Source organism: Notechis scutatus, chromosome 1 (assembly GCF_049901735.1).
Source record: "Notechis scutatus isolate UNSWTSFEM ecotype Mainland chromosome 1, rNotScu1.2, whole genome shotgun sequence".
Lineage (NCBI taxonomy): Eukaryota > Metazoa > Chordata > Lepidosauria > Squamata > Elapidae > Notechis > Notechis scutatus.
Genome location: NC_142009.1, coordinates 272567220 through 272589882, shown reverse-complemented (window position 1 = coordinate 272589882; position 22663 = coordinate 272567220). Strand labels below are relative to the sequence as shown.

General features: G+C 39.5%; 1 protein-coding gene and 1 long non-coding RNA gene across 6 annotated transcripts in view; one reads left to right on the top strand and one right to left on the bottom strand.

Moving 5' to 3' along the window:
- Window positions 1-7895, bottom strand: part of SUSD6 (sushi domain containing 6) — a 67343-nt gene extending 59448 nt beyond the window's left edge. Inside the window, exon 1 of one of the 4 annotated variants that reach the window (XM_026671117.2) lies at window positions 7443-7895. The gene's annotated coding sequence lies outside the window, so the exon portion shown is untranslated. Of the gene's footprint in view, window positions 1-6774; window positions 6867-7065; window positions 7342-7442 lie in introns of those variants that run through there. The other 3 variants (XM_026671119.2, XM_026671118.2, XM_087951522.1) reach the window with 3 other exon arrangements.
- A 128-nt stretch (window positions 7896-8023) lies between these two features.
- Window positions 8024-18888, top strand: LOC148133378 (uncharacterized). 2 transcript variants are annotated; one of them, XR_015746708.1, is made up of 3 exons: window positions 8024-8336; window positions 17672-17813; window positions 18654-18888. It is a non-coding gene; the product is annotated as an uncharacterized LOC148133378 (long non-coding RNA). The 2 variants fall into 2 exon arrangements; XR_015746707.1 differs by lacking the exon at window positions 8024-8336 and adding an exon at window positions 14792-17019.
- The last annotated feature ends 3775 nt before the right edge of the window (window positions 18889-22663 follow it).

The following is a 22663-nucleotide window of genomic DNA, read 5'->3' as shown; positions in this document are numbered from 1 at the left end:
TAAGGAAGGCTGCACGTGTCTCTCCAGGAAGAGTTTTCATAGAATCATAGGGTTGGAAGGGACCTTGGAAGTTATTTAATACAACCCCCTGCCCTTTAATAGTGTCAACCTTGCAAGACAGATGAACTAATTCTCCTTTATTATAAGGATATAACAATAACACTTACATACCATTTTATAGTGCTTTTACAGCCCCTCTCTAAGCAGTTTACAGAGTCAGCCTATTGCCCCCAACAATCTGGATCCTCATTTTACCCACCTCAGAAGGATGGAAGGCTGAGTCAAACTTGGGCCTGGTAAGATTCAAACTGCCAAATTGCAGGCAGCCGGCAGAAGTAGCCTGCAGTATTGCACCCTAACCACTCTGCCACTGCGGCCTATCATCATATTGCTCTCCAAAGGGAAATCAAAATTTCTGTCTTCTTACTTATCAATGACATATATTTATAGAATTCTTGAAAATCTGAAAGTACTTTTCTCCCTATCATGTTTATAGGGAGGTCCTTTCTGAGATGATTGTCATGCCCAGATTCCTGCTATGAGCTAAACTGGTTCTTATCCGATTATTGTCCTGGCTTTAGCTCTTTTCCCTGCCTACCAAGGTAATTCCTACAAATACCATTGCATGAGGTGAGGGTTGCCAGAGAGAATGCCTATTGTCTAGTCCACATCTCATGAAACAGATGACTGTCTCTTTCAGGGATTGCATCAATTGAGCAAATTCAATCTTGGGAATATGTTGCCTGATAAAATCCTGATACTGAACTATATACAGCTTTAAGATAATCACCAGCCCTTTGAAATGGACTCTGAATTATTGCCACACATTGTATCGGCTATAGCTTCCAAGGAATCTCCAAAGGCAGCCTCATATAACACATGTCACAACATGCTCATATACAACATGCTAGCTAATTGAAGGCTGATCAGGGTCTGAGTAAACTGAGGTCAGAACATTGTGGCTCAATTTCAGCTATAATTTGGTGCACTAACCCAAATCAAATGAAAGCCACACTGCCATGCTTTCCAACCGTTGTTTGAGGATAAAATGAAAGTGCAAACAAATTCTTAAGTCATCTTCTTCAGAGGAATGCATCTCCATCCAGAGTAACTATTAGGATTGGTGTTAATGTTACTACAGCTGTCCTGTCTTGATAGGATCTAAACCCCATCCAAATGCATAAGCCCTCTAGATGCTGGTTTAGCATCTTCAGTTTAGTGCACAACAGTAAGGTATAAAATATTAGCAATATACCGTATTTTTTGCACTATAAGACGCTCCAGACCATAAGATGCACATAGCTTTTGGGGAGGAAAACAAGAAAAAAAAATCTGTCTCTGCCTCCCAGCAATTTGCCTCCTTGAATCAAACAGCAAACAGCCTGTCAGTTTCTGCACAGCCTGACTTAGATGAGGAGCCGATTGGCGGTTGGATTGGCCTCCCAGAATACCACCGATCAGCTGTTCCAGGCTGTGGGCATTGCCGTCTCCGGAATTACTCACTTAAGTAAGAGGGAACCACTGCAAAATTATGCCCTCCAGTCCCAAAGCTTATAGGCAATTTAAAACAATGCTGCAGTTGATAGTATTTGTATGGTATGATATGAGGGAATGACCCTGGGAGGTCAGAGGAAGAGCTGCAGATTAGACAATGGTCAGATAAGAGGCAGATGAGCCCACAGAAGGAATGGGGTGTGTGGCAAATATTTCAGAAGGGACCTTCCTTAGTTTCTTGAATTACAAAATCAAGTGTGTGTGTGTGTATGGGGAGAGGGAGAGATGTGCTTTCAGACTTGCAACATTCTGTTAGTACCATCTCACTTTACAATAAAGGTAGAACTAGTACTTCACAAGTTGGACCCTTTCCTTTCAGGCTCTCTGAAGCTGAGACCCAACCAACGTCTCTAAAATGGGAAGATTGGAGACTTTATGAACATTGTCCAAGGAGAATCTTGAGAAGGGGACATATCACCACCTCTTTTAGAGAGGGAATATCTTCATTCTCAGAGAGGCATTTACCACCACCTGGCTCCAACCACACACTCCTTCTCTAGCAACCTTGATCAACCAGGAAATGCAAGAATCTCACAACTGCTATGGTTGCAGTGTCCCATTCGCGACCTTTGCTTCCAACTTCCAACAAGCAAATTCAATAGGGAAGCCAGCAAAATTGTAAATAGCAATCATATGATACGGGATGCAAATTCTTTTCCCCTACTAATCATAATTCCCATGGGCTCTCATGGAATATACAGTATGAAAGAAAATAAACAAATGAAGAACTACAGTTTCTAAAAATGTTAAAGCGGTTCCAAAGTTTTTGTGTATCAGGAAAACATTAAATGAAAGGAGGTAACCGTTAATGAGCTATTTTGATCCAGTAAAAGTATCCTGTTTGCAAACTTTAGACTATGGAACAAGTACTCATAACCGTTTCCTGTTTTCAATCACTCTCTGTGCTACAAAACAATACTGTATCATTAAAAGCTGTACTTATGTTTGTCTATGTGATTTTGGAAAAATTAGACTCAATATTAGACACATATAATGTATGTTTAAAGCATAAATCTTTCATGACAATAAAGAACTCCTAGTAGAAAATATTACCACAAATGCCTCTTTCCCTCTTATACACAACAGAACAGAACCAGAGAGAATTAGCATTAGCTAATGATATACAACCATATGGCAAGTTTATAAAATCTAATTGTTTAAAAAAATTAATTATAATGAATAGTTGTTAATCCTAAACTGTAGAAGATGTAGCAGTAGCAATGACTGAGGTTTTTTTGTACAATCTATTTTAAATGTCTGTCCTTCCCTCATTGGTATACAAAGAGTCTATTTTAAATTCCCTGTACTTCTTTCGACAAAAAAGCAGTAACCAAAGATTCAAAAAACTGAAAGTATATTAAAAACTATTACTTAACAGTTGGGCAAATGGATTTTTTTCAAATTCCAAAAATATTTACAAAGCAATATTTTATAGAAAGTCTTGATTTCACTGATCAACTACAATACATATTCAGGGAAGCCTGAAATAAAAACACATCAAAAACTCCTTATCACAATTATTTCATAGCTAACACATTGAGGTAGGGGAAGCAAAAGAATAAATATGCTCTAAATTGTTTTCAATTTATTAAGTGCCGTACAGTCAAAACTTTAAGAAATACTAAAAAACAGGAAGAACTATATAATTTTTGTCTTTAACTTCAGGAACATATTAGTCAGTATGATAACCTTGAAAGATGCACTTTGTGTATCAGAGATTTCCATTATAAGAAAGTCTCATGCATTCCTTGTCAAAATTAGCAATGTCTCAATAAGAATGGAATACTAATAGAAACAAATACATGGCCATTTCACATATTTTACAAGAAGCCTTTTTTAAAAATGCATGGACCCAGCTTATAGTCACAATACAATTGCAGTTCAAGCTATTTCATTCTTTATTTGTTAAATTTATATTGTTTTTTTCCACAGGCACATTTATTTTATTCATCAAATTTTGAAACTACTCATTTCCTCAGTCTACAGAGGGAGGCTACAAGGAGATCTCCCTCTGTTGTCTGTTGGCCATACAACAACAACTTTATTGGACAGGCTTCACTGAAGGGATGAACCTGGGTCTTCCAAGTTGTAATTTAACAACTTAACTACAATACAACATTGACTATTACTTCAAAAAATTATGTCCAATCCCAAGGAAAAAAAACTTGTTGCATTTAAAGTATTCCTACATATGTCAAACACATGTGGCCTAAACCACATTTTTGCCCTTTCAATTTTTAACTCCGTACTGCCTTATAAAATGAACATAAATATTCACACAAAGCTAACAACCAATCATTTTTTGTCCAAACCATCAAAACTGATCTCTCCATAACCATTTGACTTAAAACAATTCGTTACACTTTTAAAACAAAAACAAAAATTTTCCCCCAGGGTTAAATTAGACTTTTTGTGCTTTTCAAAAGACTGAACAACAACTCAGCAACTATGATACTTTGTTCCAGTTTACTGTAATAGTGGATAAAATAACAAGGAGTTAGGTTCAAATATTAACACTTGAAAAACAGTCTAAACAATGTTTGATTAGCCTATATTACCTGACTCAAATCATTCACACCCTCCACATACTTCACCATTTATGAGTTTCAAGGTTCAGGCAGTGAAAAAAACAATTGCTTTTGCCAGAACAGAATAAGGGCAGATATTCTGCCTTATTGATACTTTATTAAACTTACATCTCATGTTTCCACCAGGAATAGGCAAATAATAAATAAAAATAACATTAGAATTTTAACTTTTCAGAAGTTTAGTTCAAGACTTCATTGGGCCTTACTCATATTTTCATTTACTTCTTGCTCTACTTCTGGTACCACCAAGTATATTTAATTAATAAAGTAGACAAAGTATCATTAGCACTCAGCTTCAAGACTACAGCAGCAAAACATAGCTACTATCCTCCAAGTCGGCATTAATAATCTTGCCAATGTATAATTAAACTTTACAGGCTGAAACCCTGCATTTAAACAAAATGTACATCCTCTTTAGTTAAAAATACAGGGTTGCAGTATCCAATCCAAATATCCATTACAGAAGAAGGGAAAGGCAATTTTTGCCAATTTCCTCTTCTGAGAATCAGTCCCAAGAAACTGTGGGACACTTTAGTATGAGAGTCAAATAGGGTAGTCAGATAAAGATGGAATAGGCTGAAATAATATTACTACTCATTTCCTCCAGTGGAAACCCTAGCGATAAACCCCTTCATGATGGAATGCTATAAACTTACAATGGTGCTATAAAGCTTCACCTCTCTAAAAGAATTTAACATTTTGAATTACAATGATAGAAAGGATCCTGCCAAGCACAGCCTTGTTACACAATTTGCAGATTTACAGGAAGACAAAAAAAAAAGCACAAGGAAACAACTTGGCAAGACTTCTGAGTTACTGAGAAATTCAACAACTATTTCCACATTTTGCTTTTTCCCAGCTATGACCAATATTTGATGCAATATTGTTATTCAGAAAGCCCCAAATAAACATTTCCAAAAAAATAAATAAAAGGAAATGTAAAGCCTGTTAAAAAACCTTTCTGTAGAAGATCTCCCACTCCCAAATTCCATATGTTCAGTCAATTTTTTTCTTCCCAACTCTGGAATTGACAGCGAGATATAGTTGTGCTACACAAGAAGCATAAGAGGAAAGATTCCCAGTTTGTTTCTATCTTCACCATTAAGAATGTGGCAAAGACCAAAAGGTATTAAATTGATAGTATATGTTATCCATAACTATCAATTATGAGCACACAATACAAATCTTTATCCAGACTTTTTGCTGTACCTGCTCAAGTTTAAAATCAAGTTTAAAATTTAATATGCCCTAGATTTGCAGTAATCATGTTTAAAACCCATCTGCACTAAATCTATATTAAATAACTATTTTGAAAGAATCACAGAGGTCCAAAATCATTTATTGCCTTTTTTTTAACTTCAAATTTGTCACTAATTTCTGTGCTGATGGAGTAAGAAGTAAGAGTGCTCTTGTTAACAGGACATGATGCACACATGCTAGCTAATCTTTCAACTCAAGTAAATCCTCAAGATACATGCAAATACAGAAAATCCCAGGCACCCATTTAGTCTTTGACATAAACTGATTTGGTTAAATATCTAAATCATGTAGAAACTTTAACAGGATATTGTAAATTCAATACAAAAAATAGCATGAATACATCCATATTAATATATTATGTTAAATTTATTCTATAGGAATACAATATATACATTTACCTACATATACCAAAACTATTATTAGAAGTGACTTGATAGAACACAATACAGAAATATATATTTTAAAAAATCAAATAATGAGAATGTAAACCACTATTGAAGAAATCATCAACTTACTACAACTAATAAGACTGTTGGGAATTAAACATCAACTTCCAGGCCTTAATCTTACTTCTTTCCCATATGTTAAAATAGAATAACTACAAGGAATAAATTAAAGCAAGGAGATGTAGAGTAATACTGTAAGATTAATGATCAATATAACAGTATAAATGATAATAGTACTGTTTAATACAAAAAGTACAAGAGCTTACAATTAAATGTTCACAAGTATTCAAGCAATATCACCATTAGATAGCATCAGGTTTTCACTTGCATGTTTTGAAAAAATATGGATGAAAAACAGGCTTTTCAATGTGAAGCCTAAATAAGCAATGTAACCTTTATACATATTTACATAAAAGTCTGACTCAGAATTGCAATTTAAGCAAATTCAGAGTATATTCTATCTCTACAGGTTGACATTCCTATCAAACAAGCTCACTACAGGATCTACTGTCAGTTTCTGTTCCAGCAACCAACTACCTGATAGATACAATTAGCAAATCTTACATAAAGCCTCTCAGGAAACGCTGTGGTGGAAATTGATTTCTTCCTAGGTTTACTAATCCAATAACAGACTTACTTCCCCCCCCCTCTTATTACTTACACCTTATTACAAAACCGAAACTGCACGTGAATTCCCTTTAGAACTTCATTTTTAAAAGCCCAGATTTTTGTTGCAGCCTAATAAAACAAAAGATGTTATCCAGAAATTTTCTCTTTAAAAATAATAACAAACGAAGCCACAGGAAGCCCCGCTTTCTTTCAGAGAACCCCATCACCCAAGTGAGCTGCAGATTGAGACACAAAGAAACCGAAAAGCATTCCACTTCCCACTCCACCCTCTTACGAGTGTATCTTTCACATAATACTTGTTTTGTGAAGTCAGTCAGCCTAATGTTTTCCCCCTTTAGCCATATAGCCCAGCGGAACAGCTCCAAGAGAGCGAGAATCCATCTCCGTTGGCTTGACGTAGACCGTCCTCCAGGAAGTGCTCCAAATCGGGCTCTTCCACGCAAAAGCTTCGTCCAGACAAGTTTGCAAGTTTCCCAGGCGAGGGGGGATTTCCACCACCCTGTCTTCCCTTTAAGCAAAGGGGAAGAGAACTGCGGCCCCTTTCCACTGAGGACGACTCCCCTTAACCCACCCGCCAGCCCACCCACCTTCAAGGCTGGCAAGGGCTTCACAGAGGTTGACCTTCACCTCGACTCTCCAATCCACCCTTGACCTTTGCAAGCCATCCTCCGCTGCATCCGCCGAAGGAGAAGCCCCTCCAGCAGTCTCGCCTTTCCCAGCCGCTGGAAAGCAGGTGCGCTTGAGCCGCCTGGCCAGGGACCAGCCGAGCAACTCTTGACTGTGGAGCCCCAAACAGCCGTCTCTCCGCGTTGACCGTCTTACACCCGTTCGGGTAACAAAGAGCCAGGAACCGAAAGGCGGGGGCGGGGGGAGGAAGAGAGAGGGAGGCGCCTTCAAGACCCTTCCACCCCCGCCGCCGAGACACTCCTCCTCCACACGAGTCAGTCGCCACCGAGCTACTCACCCAGCGGCCGCGGCAGTCCAGCTGGTTCAGAATTGGGCAGCTGCACCCCCCAATTCTACGGAACCGGGAGCCCGGGTTGCTGCAAGGCCTTGCGTGCCCTTGGCTGCCAGGCGCTGGGGCGGTGGGAGGGGGGGAAGGAGGGAAACGGAGCCGTCTCCTCCTGCCGCAGGGGCTCGCGGCCGCTGCAACCAACATTCACGGCGGAGGAAGAGAGCCCTCCCGCGCGCCAAAGGGGAAGGCCGGCCACGGAAACGTCCTGCGTTCGCCCGAAACCTCCCCCACCTCCGCGCGCGCGAGAGAAGGCGCCGCTTCCTCCGCCTGGTCGCTGGCTCGCTCGCGCCGCTGCTTTGCCTGCTTTGCCCTCCCCGCTCACTCCCTTTTCAACTCTCGGCTGCTTCTCCGGCTTCGCCGCTGCCAGAGAAGCAACAGCCTGGCTCCGAGGTGGCTCCGCCCACTCTGTAGCGCGAGCGGGGCCTCACGCGCCGGGCCTGCCGAGGAGGAGGAGGAGGGGGGGTGGGAAGGAGGCGGCCCTTAAGCGCGCGGGTTTAAAGGGCCGGTGAACGGCGAGCGAAAGGCCGGGGTGAGAGGATGGAAAGGGGGAGGGGCGGGGGAAGCCGTGGCTGAGGCGGGGCCTGGCCAGCGAAGCAGCCGGCGCCTCTCTGCACGTGGACTGCCAGCGTTGCTGCACGCTGGCCCTTCTCCCCCCCCGTCCACCTCACGCCCTCTGCCCGCCACCGAGTTGAGGGAGCAGGTTCCCTTCACGAGGATCGAGGGTAAACCAAAGAAAGCGGCGTTTTTTTTTAACTCGGCGCGACGTGCCTGCCCCGTTTTGCATTCTTTTGACTTTGGGACGTTCTCATAAAACATTCCTCCTCCCTTCTCTTCTTGTCCAAGGTAAGCAAAACTGGGGAGATGCCCCTTTACGTGGGTCTGCACCGACTCGGGAGAGGTGCTTTTCAGTGCAAAATAGCGTGGTACGTAGCTGACACTTCAAACTTGGTTTTGAAATCTTCCCGAGGAAGATCCCAACCCTGATTTATTTATTTTTTCCCCTGTCACTTCCATTCCGCGAGGAAAAAAAACAACAACCAAACACCATTTTGCAAATAGAAAACTTTCTTTGGTGTACAGGACTTTCTAGAGCACTATTTTGTTTTATTTTTTTTTTACTTGTGGCAGCAAAGGCAAAATTGGAACTGGGCTACTCTAGTTGTTTATCCTTTCGTCTGCCAAAAATCTGCTTATTTTTCATTCGGGCCTATCTCATATTGAATTGTTTTCAAAATGAGTATAAAATGAGTATAAAACAGAATGAGTATAAAATGAGTATAAAACAGAAATTCGGGTTTTGCTCCAAACCTGGAATAAACCATTGCAAGGAGTTCCAATTCTGTTTCAGATTAGCAGAAGTCCAGCCTGTTCCAGGTTTTGGCTGAACAAGATAGTGTTAGAGCCCCTCCCAGTGGCATCCACTGCAATTAATTAGGAAACCAAGGTGATGTGTGTGATGATGTTATGATAGAGAGATGCCTCCATTATATACTTTCTGACAAGTTATTACATTGCAAGAGGATGATAAGCACATTTTTGTCATATTGCCCCCTGCCTGCCTCAATAGAGGCCGGTTAAGCTCTCCTCTTACCCTTTATCTGCCAAGAAACAGCCATTTGGATAAGAAGGGGAAGCCTACTCTTTAAAATCAGTAGAAATAATTGCCTGTTTTGTTTACTAACTTTGCACTTTTCCAGACATGAAACAAATGCTAGAAATTTTCCAAATGATTCTGTAAAATGGAAAAAAAATGTTTTAGTGATGAACATCTATGGAAATTCTCAGTCATCCAGGTCATAGTTGTCTCAGAGATGCTTTTTCAAAAGGCAACTGGACTTTCTGGTTTTTTTCTTTGAAGACATTTTGCTTCTTATCCAAGAAGCTTCTTCAGCTCTCCAGTTTTAATGATGAACTACACCATTTTCTGGGTTTGTTAGCATAGCCAGACATGCTATCCTGTCCAGCTCACAGGATCACAATAAGACTCACCTCTTGCCTAATACTGGCCACAAGCCTGATTATTTTGGCTACCCTGCGTTTTTCCTGAAGAGATAGATTCCACTCCCCATTGTATCCTTTCCTATATTCTGTCATCATAAAATGTGTCTGTGTTCTTTGAGTTAGGATGAACTTCCTTTCACTGACTTCAATGGGAAGGCAATTTCTGGTGTCATGTAAGCTCTAGTTATGCTACCATAAGAGCATGATCTTTTATTAGAGGGATATAAAATACTGCCTGAAACATGTTCCTCCGTCTGCCTCTCAAGTTCTGCCCCCAGCTCCCACCCTATTGTTGTCTGTCTCAATTGACAGAATGTTCCACCAGCATACTTCACTAATTGTCACATTGTCTTATCTCAACTTCCATCTCATTCCTTCCTCTCCTAAAGTTTTTCAGCTGGCAGACCCTGAATAAATCTAAAACTTCAACATACTAGTGAGCAGAGCCTTTTCGGCATGTGATGATTTCAAAATAGCAAATCATACTATTAGGCAAGGGTCTTCAAACTTGGCAAATTTAAGACTTGTAGTCTTCAACTCCCAGAATTCCTGAGCTAACATAGTCATGGAGAAGGAGGAATTCTGGGAGTTGAAATCCACAAGTCTTAAAGCAGTCAAGTTTAAAGACCCCTGCTATTAGGTGTGATTTCAGTCTTCTCAGAAAAGGGCAATGTATCATAAGATGCCATAGAAACCAGAATGCAGAACTAGGTTCTGATAAAAGTTTGATTTTTTGTACACGATTTGAAATTTTTTTTTGAAAACTAGCCATCATTGAGAGACGCTATGACCCTACTGTATCCCAATTCTTGTTTGTCAACATTGAGTGAATACCTACCCTATAAAAGACTCAGTTGGTAACCAAGTTCTTTCTGCAATCACAACCACCAAACAAGTTTATTTTTAAAACAGTGTGGTCAAAAGATGCAAATATTTCTTACCTATGTATATTTGCCTAAGATAGTATATTTGAATGGCTTTAATTGCTTAAATGAAGGGTGGGTCTTACCAAGAAAACAAGGGCATACATTTAAAGAAAGCCACGTCTGAATGATTAATATGGCAGATTTTTTTTTCAACATTTTTTGATGATAGGTTTTTCTCTCTCTCCTCAATTATAGTTATTGTGAGCCAGAAACCCAGCTCAAAACAACAGTTCTGAAGAAATGGGGAATTATTGTTAGAACAGTACAAATGAGACATGCGTCATTACAAGACAATTACACCTTTCAAGGTCAAAAAAAAGTCTCCCCATTATTTTACAAAGTCTGATTTTCTAAATGGGGGACTGTATTAAGAAAGAGCTGTAGTACCAACAGCCTCCTTTCAGTAATCCATTCCTTTGACCAAAGAGCAAGAGAAACAGATGGGACTGTGAGGCATGTTTGCTAACCAGGAGTGGAAAAAAATGATCCAACTAATTCAGTAGGCTGTTTGCAATCATATCTCCTTAAGAAGAGCTTAGGTATATAAAGTGAGGCTTATCTTGGAGAAAGAGACTCAAAACACTCTTAAGGGAATTGGTATTCATTCAACTACCCAGAGCAAGTTATATCAATGAAAACCTGCTGTATTATACAGGTAGTCCTCGATTTACGACCACAATCGAGCCCAAAATTTCCATGGTTAAGCAGGACAGTTGTTAAGTGAGATTTACCCCATTTTATGACCTTTCTTGTCACAGTTGTTTAATGAATTACTGCAGCTGTTAGTAACACAGTCTTTGAGTGAATTTGGCTTCAGCATTGACTTTGCTGGTCAGAAAGTTCCAAAGGGTGATCACATGACCCCAGGACACTGCAACCGTCATGAATACATGCCAGTTGCCAAGCATCCAATTTTATATCATGGGACCATAGAGACGCTGCAACAGTCATAAGTGGGGAAAAACAGTCGTAAGTCATTTTTTTCAGTGCCGTTGTAACTTTGAACAGTCATTAAACTAACGGTTGTAAGTCAAGGACTACTTGTATAGTGTTCGTTATATTGTTTCTTTATATTTCAGTCTTTACCAGGGATGCACAACTAAGGGACCTCTATGGCTACAGAATGCCATAGAATGGAAAAATGAAAAATATTAAATGCAAGGAGAATAATTGAAATCAGTATTTGATCTCTGTAAATTAAAATAAATGAAATAAAAAAACCTATTTTTTGTCTTCATTCAGTCCCTTTTGTCTTGTGACTCCATCTATTGTTTGAGATACAAACCATAGCATGCTGTTCTAAAGCTAAGCAAGGCCTCGGAGAGAAAGAAATTGCACATATCCCTTATTTATCTTATCTACTCCAAGAACTGACAGTGACCACCCCTAGCTTCTCTTTCATTCCTAATGAAAGTAGTTAAAAATCTAATTTGGACATTTTAAATTCAAAGCTCCATCACTGACCTGAAACCTTTCTCAACAGAGCCATAGGGTGTTATGTAGAATATACTTTTGTTATTCATTTTCTAACTTTTGGAATAATTTTCTGACTGCAATTGAGAACATAAAAGGTTTTTTGTGTGTTTCAAAATGTATTTTGTTTAATCTTCCAAATCACTTTTTTTAATCATGGTAAATGCATACATAATACATATATAATGGTGTCCTTAATTCCAGCGGTAATGCAAAAAATATAGTGAAGCAGTGGCTCACAGGAGTAGTCAACCTTAAAAGAAGTTGGATTTAGCATAGGACAAAGGAACAATTACGCAGTATTCTTACCCATCCAAACCTCAACAGCCTCCAGGCACTGGGAGAGAATTGCAATGGTATCACTTGATTGGTCCAAGATAGAGATGTATAATTAGGTTATCATCAATATATTGATGATACCCTGCTCATGTTGGTAAGTGATCTCCCGCAGTTACTTCATATAGATGTTTGGAGCAAGGAGAGGGTATATAAGCCCCACAAAGAAAGGACCTTGGGCTTGTCTCCCACCAGCCCCAGCTGGGACGAAGAATCCACTCCCAATCTCCTCAGCTGGTCCAGAAAGTGCAGCTCTACTTAGGAAGATTTACTCTAGCAATTTTGTTGTTGAATATGGACAAGAAATAAGGGCAAATCTGCTTCTGTTAAAAAGAAAGGATTTTTTCTACTTTTCAAACTGGCAGGTGGTTTCCTAGGCTCTTGATTATAATAAACTGCACTTCATATGCATTTGGCAATCTTTTATACACCAGCTGCTTTCTGGGTTCCACAAACAGCACCTGCAAACATAAATTTGTAGCTCAATTGACAGCTGCAGGGCAGATGGGCGCATGGAGTCTTATGAATCTGGAATTGTTACCATTTTCCTAGCAGAGTTTGTATCTTTAATATCAAAATAACAGATCTTTTACAGACAGTTTCCAACAAGTATGTGCCATTGTGGGGAAACGCTGAATTTCAGCTTGTTAAAGCTAAAGGAAAATAAGTTAGCTTGTTTTTCTGGAATGCTGTATAGATACATGATACATTTTGTCTTATATATCACAGAAGGCAGAATTGAAATGATAAATAAATAGAATAACAGAAGAAACTTGATGCATTTTACATAAGGATATGATTTCATTCTAATTAGACCTAAGTGTTACCTATTGAAAATGGTCCCTAAATAAAGAGAGTCTGTACAGAGGCAGGAAACAGCTGTATTATCAGTTAGACAATATGTACCAGGACAGGAAAATAAAAGTTTAAATACAATAAAAGAACCACATAGGAGTTTGATCCTTTTTTATCTTCTTTCTGCAGCAAATGTCATTCCCAACCAGTGATCCAGTGGGGGAGGGAGAGCAGGCAAAGACTAAGTTTCAGAACACAAATAACTTTATCATGTTTCCTAAGCCAAAAGACGCTGAAGGATGTGCATATATACATGGCACTCTTGTGTCGGCCGGAGTTCTTTGCAACAGAAAATACTGGTAAAATCCTTCACAGAGCTGTCCTGAAGAGATCCAGGGAAATCCTTGTAGATTCCAATAGCTAGTATCTTCCAAGACCTAGTGCCTATCCTCATATTTTTTTATCCAAATCAATGTTTTGCAGGACGCCAACTTCTATAATTCCCAGTCAGTAAGTGGGGGGGGGGGGGAGGGAGGGGTTGCTCCTCTCAGCTGAGATAATTGTTGCTTTTGAAAATAGTACCATTTGGTAGAGGTGGCAAAAATAAAGTTTAGAATACTTGCTCAAGTGTTGGAATCCTTCAAACTCAGCTTTTCTCACCAGGATCCTGGTGAGTTAGGTTTTTGGCAATTAGGGCTGCACTTTTTAGTATTTTTTTTTTCCAGTGTCCAAGTGCCTTGGTGGATAAACCCTAGGGAGTCTAGTGGGGAGGGCAGTGTATCAATTCCCCTTTTGTACAGGCATCAAGCACAGAAATCTTATATGTGTGTCTTTAGACTAGGTTTTACTTGGAAGATTGAGAGGGAAACAATCTCTGTAATTATGCTTTTTACCAGCTGCTACTTTCCACCTCTTGACAAGTGCAGTCATTAGGGGATGTGGGGGCTACAGGCTTCAGACAAAAGAAATAAGCCCTGAATTTATAAAGAAAAGCTCTCACAGATGCTGTTGTTTTTTATTGTTCTTTCTCAATCATCTACTGTAAATACACACGTATGAATCCATCTGTGGATAAGCTGAACCCAACTCTTGGGACGTATACTCACCTTATCTGCAAGTATGTATAGTAGGTTCCTTCACATTTAATCATGCCCCATTTTTAGCTATATCCTTTAGAACAAGCAAAATGTGAACTAGTTCATTGATGAAGTTATAGTATATTTATTTGGGTATTGTACAACTGTTGTTCTGAGAACCGAGTTACACTTTAAATATAGTATATAGTACAATTGTATATTTAAAGACGTCACTAATCATTACACATTCTTAATTTTTGTCAAGGATGGATTAGAAGAGAGCATAATCTTGAGCCCTGTTATTTGTCACGTGGTAAACTAAGCTGTATTTGTTTACACTTGTTTAAAAAAACATACACGACTTTCACTCTACAATTATCTGCTTTTACATTGGTAATCCTGATCGATGGGTGTGGATAAAAACTCATTACGTTGAGAGCAGGCCAGATGGTTCAGTCTAAGTCAGCTTGTGGAGGTTTTCAGAAACTCAGAGGTTTTCAGAAAATCTGTGGGTTTTTTTTGCAGGTGTGGGCTTCAAAAAAATTAGCAAAGAGTTCTCTGCCTGGGTGCTGGGTTAGCATGGCCACGGTGGGCATGGCCTAGTTGGCCTCCTGCACCATGGCATGGGGGCATTTTTATCCTCCCCGGGTTCCAGAGGTTTTCCTCCAGCCTTCGGGAGGGCTCTCTGGAAGCCGGAAATGAGCCCATTTCTGGCCTTCCCGAACTTCCGGGAGGCCCATTTTTCGCCCTCTCCAAGCCTCCACGCGCGCCCTGCGCTTACTTGCATCCAAAACAGGCCATGTGGGGACTCCTGGGACGGGCAGGGTGGGCAGGGGCATCCAGGAGTCGGATACGGGAGTTTCCCAAACTGCACAGAATCTTAGCTAGGGGCTCTCCCGAACCCCTGTGAACCCCCAGCAGCCCACCACCGTATTGGAGCCTTCCCAATCAATCAATCAATCAATCAGAATAGAGCTGGGAGGAACCTTGGAGGTCTTCTACTCCAACACCCTGCTCAAGCTATGATCCCCTCTCCTAAGTTTGAGCTTATATACAATTTATATATAGATGACTATTATTTTCATTTTTATTTCAGGTTTTATTTATTTTTTAGGTTGCTTGTTTTCTGTTTATTTAACTGTACATTATACAGCCAGTTTCTATTGCACCACTGGATAGTTGTTATTTGGGGTGATCTCTCTTCATAGCCAGGTCTTCAAACTAGGAGACACTATGGGTACAAGGAGATGGCCGGTTTGAAGGACCCATATTCTCCACTGCATGGTGTCTTGGAGTACAGGAGCCAGTGGGAGCCAGTGACATGAAACTGAAGTTGGCCAATAAGTTGATGGGCTAATCCCTCTTCTTTCCACATCTGATTGCACTGCCAAGAGAATGACTAGTAAAGTATGTCAGATTGTATCCAGACCAACAACTCTGTCAGGATAAGAGAAGAAACACTTTTAAAACACCAGGACAGCTAAGGGCATCATAAAAAGACAGTCTCAGATACAGGTTAGAGACCAAGTGAAGACGAAGACCCTTAGACTTCAACAATGACAAAAGTTGTGAAGCACATCTGTGCTGTGGTTTTAAAAATGACAAAAGGTTCTGTTATTCCCTACCTCTCTTCTTGCAAATACAGAATCCACAGAAATTCCATTGCATCAGTATACTAGTTATTTTTATCCTAGCACGTAAGAGACTCCTTTAAACATTTGAAAAGCAATTCAGTACATAATTATGGCCAGGAAGGTAAGAAAAACACATTTAATCCCTGCAGAGAGAAAGTTAATTTGACTACCGGTTGGTGGATATTGGGGGGGAAAAAACTACATTAAGCTTTCTTTTTATAGCAGAAAGATTATTGCCACACGTTATCCCATACTGTTAATAATTGTACGGTAAGTGAAAATTCAGCAAATGCAACTGTAATATGAAGAGGTCAAAAGTAAGGTTAGCAGAATCCTTCCCTTATTACAGCCATCAGCTGCCACATGCACAAGCCAACAGATAAGGAATAAGCACCGAGGAGTTTTCAAAGGAAGGATTCTGCCCAAGTTTCTCAATTCACAGATGTGAAGAGGTGATCAAAGAACTGTTTGATTTTATCTTGACTCATGCAGTGTGGCCAGTTATGTATCGCCTATCGAAGCCAAAGATTACCATAAATATATGGTATATGTCAATGTGTCAATGCAAAACAAGAAATCAATGTAAATACATTCATGAGGAAGACTAACTCCTAGTTCTTTAGATGAGACATGAATTAGGCACCTTCAGATAGAGGGCTGTCTTCTCTAAATTAGCCATCAATCCTGTGTGATTCTTCACTGCGGGAAGAGTGAAGAAAAAAATGTTAGGTGCTCATATTATAATGCAGTGTTGTTTTGTTCCATTTTTATAGCTCCGTAACTATGAAAAGCAATTTTAACTACACATTATAATTGCAGTGTGTACTGTAATAGATCACTGCTATTGTCAGATGCATATTGTACATTATTTTTCTTAAGGCTGCATGAAGTGTTCTTTAACCTGAAAAACATCAGGAAGCGAAAAAAGGCTTGTGAGGGGTGTTTTTCCCAGGTGAAAATGTAGCTTTCGCATACAGCTCAACTGTTGATCAGAAGCATAGTTCTTCTAGTTTATCCTAGAGCCAAAGTAATCCAGTAAAATTTTCCTGAGCAAAATCCATAGATGCTGGGAGGAGGTACAGAGATAAGAAGTTCAGAATATTGCTACTGTGTAGGAGAAAAGAGGTTTTACTAGACCAATAAAAGCAGATAGTAGTTTCGCTACAGAATGCCTAGGATTGCAGAAAAGAAAATAGCTTACCTATGAACAATTTTCTGGTTCATTCCGGGTAGTATGACTGGGGGAAGGAGTCACTATCTCCATACCTGAAAAGCACATGGCAAGGTGAGTATGCCAACAGAGCCTCCCTGTTTATACCTTCTTCTGTTCTAATAGACAAAATCTTGTCATAACCTCCTAACAGATATACAGAAATGTTAGGATCTGGTTATCCTGAACCTCTTCCTCCCACATCCAGCTCAGAATGTGCAGGCTCTAATTTTAGGCTCCTCTCTGTGATGTATTCTTCCAAGATCCCACACAGACCCTTTGATAATGAGAATGATAGCATTTAATAAACAAATCTCCTGCCCACAGTCCTCCTCCAGGTGCATTTTTCATTGCATTCTTCTTCATTTTGTCTTAATTAATGTCTTAATGTTGGTGTGGTGTCGGGGGTTTCCGGTTCAATGTGTGAAGGGTGAAGGATGTGTGTTTGTGTTTATTTTCATGGTCATGATGTGCACTGAAGATGGTGTTTGATTTCATTGTACGAGGTGCAATGCCAATGAAGTAAACTAAAAATTCATGTTTGATTTCATTGTACGAGGTGCAATGCCAATAAAGTAAACTAAAAATTCATGCTTAAACTATTGGAGTTCTTCCAATTACCGTAGTTCTTCCAAACTCATACCTATTGCTATTTAAGCCTTGCTGAATTAATGCTAAATCCATTTTGATCCTAACTTACATCCTACTATATTTTGTCAATTGCCAGTAAGTGGAGAATACAAGGGAATTTACCATTCGAAAAGATGCATGCTACTACCTTCCACAGAATCCTCTTCTCTAACCACTGAACATGGGGAACTCTGGAAATGATGCCAAATTCTTTGTCCTCTACAAACAAATGCAGCAAGGTAATGGGTTTTTAAAAAATCAATAATAATAATTGCTATCCCTTGATAACATTTGTGGAGCATGTCTATACCCCACTTGAATTTATCTGAATTTTTAAAATATGATGTCCACTACTTGAGGTGATGTCAAACCAATGGAGAATAATGGTGATTTGGGAATTATAGCTCTATTCATGATATGATTTATTGTAAATAATGGTGATGCTGCTGTAAAAAGTCTGGGAGACTTCTTGGAGTCAGGTACCATGGTTTTTAGAAGAGATCATTAGGCTGTGGGAAGGGACCTGTCTTCCATAGCTACAAGTCTCAATCTTGGATAGTTGCATGTTCAGGCTTTGCCCGAAAAGAATAATTATTATCTGAATCTAAGAGACGAATTTATCTGTCACCTCTAAAGTAGCTAAATGTTGTGTTGCTGCAATGAAAATGAAATAGCAGCAGATGCAAGTCTGAACACTTCTCCATTTCCTTTCTAATTATGTTTTTATGTAATTTACTGAACTGTTGACCAAAATAAAGATTGCAGGTTCAAGCTAAGGATTATTTTGAACAGTGTTAATTGCAGCACCTGTACATCTGAAGTATGAACAAAGGATATCCAATAATCTACCAAAATTCTTAGAATGGGTTTTCTTTGTTCTACTTGTCTCTTTATATACACTCTGGCAACAGGAAAAAACATAGAAATCATAGGCACATTTTCCTAGAGCAGGGTTTCCAAACTCTTTCAGGCTACAAAACGGGTTATTTATAAAATAAATTCTAGAAGCTCTGACAAGATGGAAAATTCTAATAATAATAATAATCAAAAAAGTTTTTTCCTTTGCTTTTTGCTCTTAGACTTTTGTGGAACCACATCAGATCCTTTGGGAACAGTAGGATTTGATGAAACACCTTTGCCTCTTTCCCTTTCCTATGACCAGAGTCCAAAAAACTGGACTTACCAGAAAGATACTTCATTCACATTGCCTAAAGGACTGCAGCAGAACTATATTATTTCAACCCACACGTAGAATTAATGGATTCACTGCCCTCTCTTTTAATTGCATTACATTGCTATTAAAATATATCTGAATTTGTTATCATTGCTCTTATTTCAAGAAGAACTTGACTCACAGGTGGTGATTGTGGGGGGAAATAGAGAGGGTTCTATATAGTTCCCTCCAATTCTATGTTTAAAAAAGACATACAAAGTACCAAGTTTAAATATGATCAAGGTTTCTGATCAGTGAGTGCCCTCTAGTGATGACAAATGATGAAATCCAGCCTTGTAGACTTTAAAAAGAAACTCTTAATAACTTTATGCTGTGTTTTTAAAAATCTCTTTTTCAGAAACAGCATTTCTGGACTTATATTGATGTAAATTCTGGTTTTGCTTCCTCATAATAAACAGCGGTACATCCATTTAAATAGATTGATGCTTGTGAAGAGTTTAATGCTCATATATTTGAGCCTGGGGACTTTGAATAGCCCAATCAGTGCTGGTGGTTCTACTCAAACAGTAGCCTAATGTATAACTCACTCTAAGCCAGCAGCCCTTAACTTTTGGGGCAACTTTTGGTTCTGTGGAGAAAGATTTTTCCACAGATCGGAGGGGGCATAGTTTTGCGTGCTGGCTGTGTACCGTGGATGAGCCTGGTTGCTGGCATGCCATGGACTGGTGCCAGTCCATAGACCACAGGGCTGGGAACCCCTGACCTAAGCCATTCTCCTGAGCTGGATTGACACCTGAAGCCCTAAACTATGTGATTTGTGAACATTGTGGTGTCTTACTGCATGAGATACTATTGTCCTTTTCAATGGAATTATCATCACCAGTGCTCCTCATACCTGGAAAGCTGCTTATGGCATGTTTGAAGGAATAATTCGGTATTCATTGAATGCATTTTAATCTCACTGGTTATCCAGAAAAGGCTCCTGGAATGGCTAATGCACATCACATATTTATAATATGGTATGATAACTATTTGTTTTACTTATTAATTAAATCTGTTTGCCATCAGGCAACCTTGGATAGCTTATAACATTAAGTGATGAAACCATACATGCATACACAGTATAAGTGTGTGTGTATGTGTGTATGACTCTTACAAAAGATTAGGAGGGTGGGGGCAGATCTCAATGTGGGATCAAAGGGCTGGTGCTATGGCAGAGAAGTCTTCGCGTAGAACAATAGAGTTCGAAGGGACCTTGGAGGTCATCTAGTCCAACCCCCTGCTTGAGCAGGAGAGTCTATTCCTCTACCTAGGACTGAACTCACAGCCTACCGATTGTGAGGCAAGAGCTCCACCTCTCTTCTGGACCCCCATCTGGAATTTCTTGATTGATGGGATCCACAGCATGCCTCCTCTGACGGATGGGGAGGGTGGACCAGTCCCATTGAGGTGAGATGGATCTCAAATAACTTAGACCCATGCCGTGAAGGACTTTAAAGCTAATAACCAACACCTTGAATTGCACCCAGAAACTTGTGGAACAATGGTGTAATATGGGCCGCTTTAGGGGTCCCAAAGACTGCCTGCACTACCCAACTTCCAAAAGTTGAAACTTCCAAATGCTCTTCAAGGGTGTGGAGCAGTGGTAGTCAATCTGGTCCCTACCACCCACTAGTGGGCGTTCCAGCTTTCATGGTGGGCAGTGGGGGTTTTGTCCCCTACTTTATAAATCACCATTACCGTGGAACCGATGGGCAGTTAGAAAATTTTATTACTAACAGAGATACAAAAGTGAGCAGTAGGTAAAAGGTCGACTGCCCCTGGGGTAGAGCATATTGCAGTAGTCCAAGTGTGACCATTTCTTCATAATTCCTCTCTGGACAAGGAAACAATTGGAGATAATCCACAGGGCTCCAGATATTTGCCAATTAATTGTTTTTCACTTATTAGGAATCCTTACAGCTCTGGATGAGTTTCCTGCAATAGTTAATAGAAAAAAATTAAATACTGAGTTTAAAGACTTTAAAAAAAAATGGGAATAAACAACAAAGGGTGATTTGAACTTTGCTTCTGAAAAGTTACAAATGGGCTAAGTGTCCAGAAGGATTTGAAATAAGATCTTGGAACTAACTGTAAGAATTCTTCCTGTGGGAAGATGCTTTGTTTTGATTTTTTTTTTTTTAATGTTAGGATGAGACTGTGAAATTTGGACACTAAAAGGAACCAAAAAAAATTAAAGGTTGCAGTTAAGGAAAGGTACGTTTACATTTGACTTTTAATGCAGAATGAAGTAAAGCATTTTAACATTGGACATACTGAAGGATATTTTTAACAATGGACCCAAAAGTTAATTTTAAAAGTGTCTGTTTTTACTACTTTTCCTATATTGAATTTATAAAAGAAACTTATCAAAGCTTTGTAGAATTTTGTAATTTTTAAAAAGATCAAGTTCTAGGAGATTATTTGAAGAGGATAAAGATCAGTTTTACTAGTGAAATTAATAAATATAAATAATGTTATTTTCATAGACGTCCATTAATAGACCTTTGCTGATCAGGGTGAAGTTTAGGAATTTGTTTATATATAAAAGATGGGATATGGAAAGAAGAGATTGTTTTATTTGAAGAGAAAGTGATATTAAAATGGTTTATGCTTATGATAAAGAGGAAGTCACTACTTTATGCATTTTTTTGTCTTTCTTACGTTCTTATTTTCTCTGTGTTTTTTCTTTTTTGCATTCTTTTTATTTTTTTATTCTTTTAGTTTGTATTAGTTTTTATCTTTTTAATTGCAGCTTTTAATAAAATTAGTGTATAAAAAATGGAGCTAGAGGATAGGCAGGTTCCTATTGGCTAAAAGTCCTTAGATTTCCCTCTTCCCACTGAGATTTCCCCCTCCTTTTTGAAAGTAAGGCACGTAAGTGTTTCATCAGAGGTCCTTCATTGGGAAGGAGATGTGGCTTTACTGCTGTTCTGCCCCATCAGTGGGTTTCCCCCCCTCTCATTACAAAAGAGTTATACCCCCCCTACACACACACAATTCCTTTGTTAGGCAGCTGGGTGGCCTTTCTGTGCTCCTCTTATTCATTCCCCCAAGCCCCAAAGAGCAGCAAATGGGGATATTAATATGGCAATGTGAACCCATTGCAGAAAAAGGGCCAGCCTAGTGGCTGTATAGAAGTGTACTCAGAGAGTGTATGGGATGCCCCAGAGGATTCTTTAAAAGCTGTTTTATCTTAAGCCCCCTGGATTCTGGTCCTTGGATGCAGCTGCCTTTCCCTTCTCAGCATTCCTCACCATTTGGATCTGCTGGCAGAAGCCTCCCAATTACATTTCACGGATTTCCCAGACAAGTTCAAGAAAGTGGAGGATAAGGTTGGAGCTTCTAGTTCTGCAAGGGCGACTTCCTTTTCATCTCAGTGTTCTCTTTGATCAAAGTCAGATTCATGAACTAAAATTGCCAAGGAACAGATCCCAGTAGGGCCTCAAGAGCACTTCAGATTTCAGATGCATCATCTGCCACCCCTAGATACCAGATATTCCTTTTCATGGAGGGTCAAGAGCCAACTTCAACATTTTGCGTGAGGTGAAGGTCATGCTATAAATATGCATGGAGCCTGGATCCAAAGTGGGCTGAAAATGGTATTTTATCTCCCTTTAATCCCTCCAAACCAAAGCCAATTCTTTTGGATTTGTGCATTCTGGAAGGATTCTAGGAGATCCAGCTGCCACCTAGTTTAGAGCACCAGGGAAGCAAAAGTATAGCTTGATTGAGAATGAGCCAATATTTTATAATAATACCAGTGGGGATCAGATGAGCCCACCAAGGTACTGAGATTCCATAAAGGAGATGCCTACTGAAGGCATTTCCCCCAAATCTAAGCAGTTCCTATAACTAGCAACACTCATATCACTT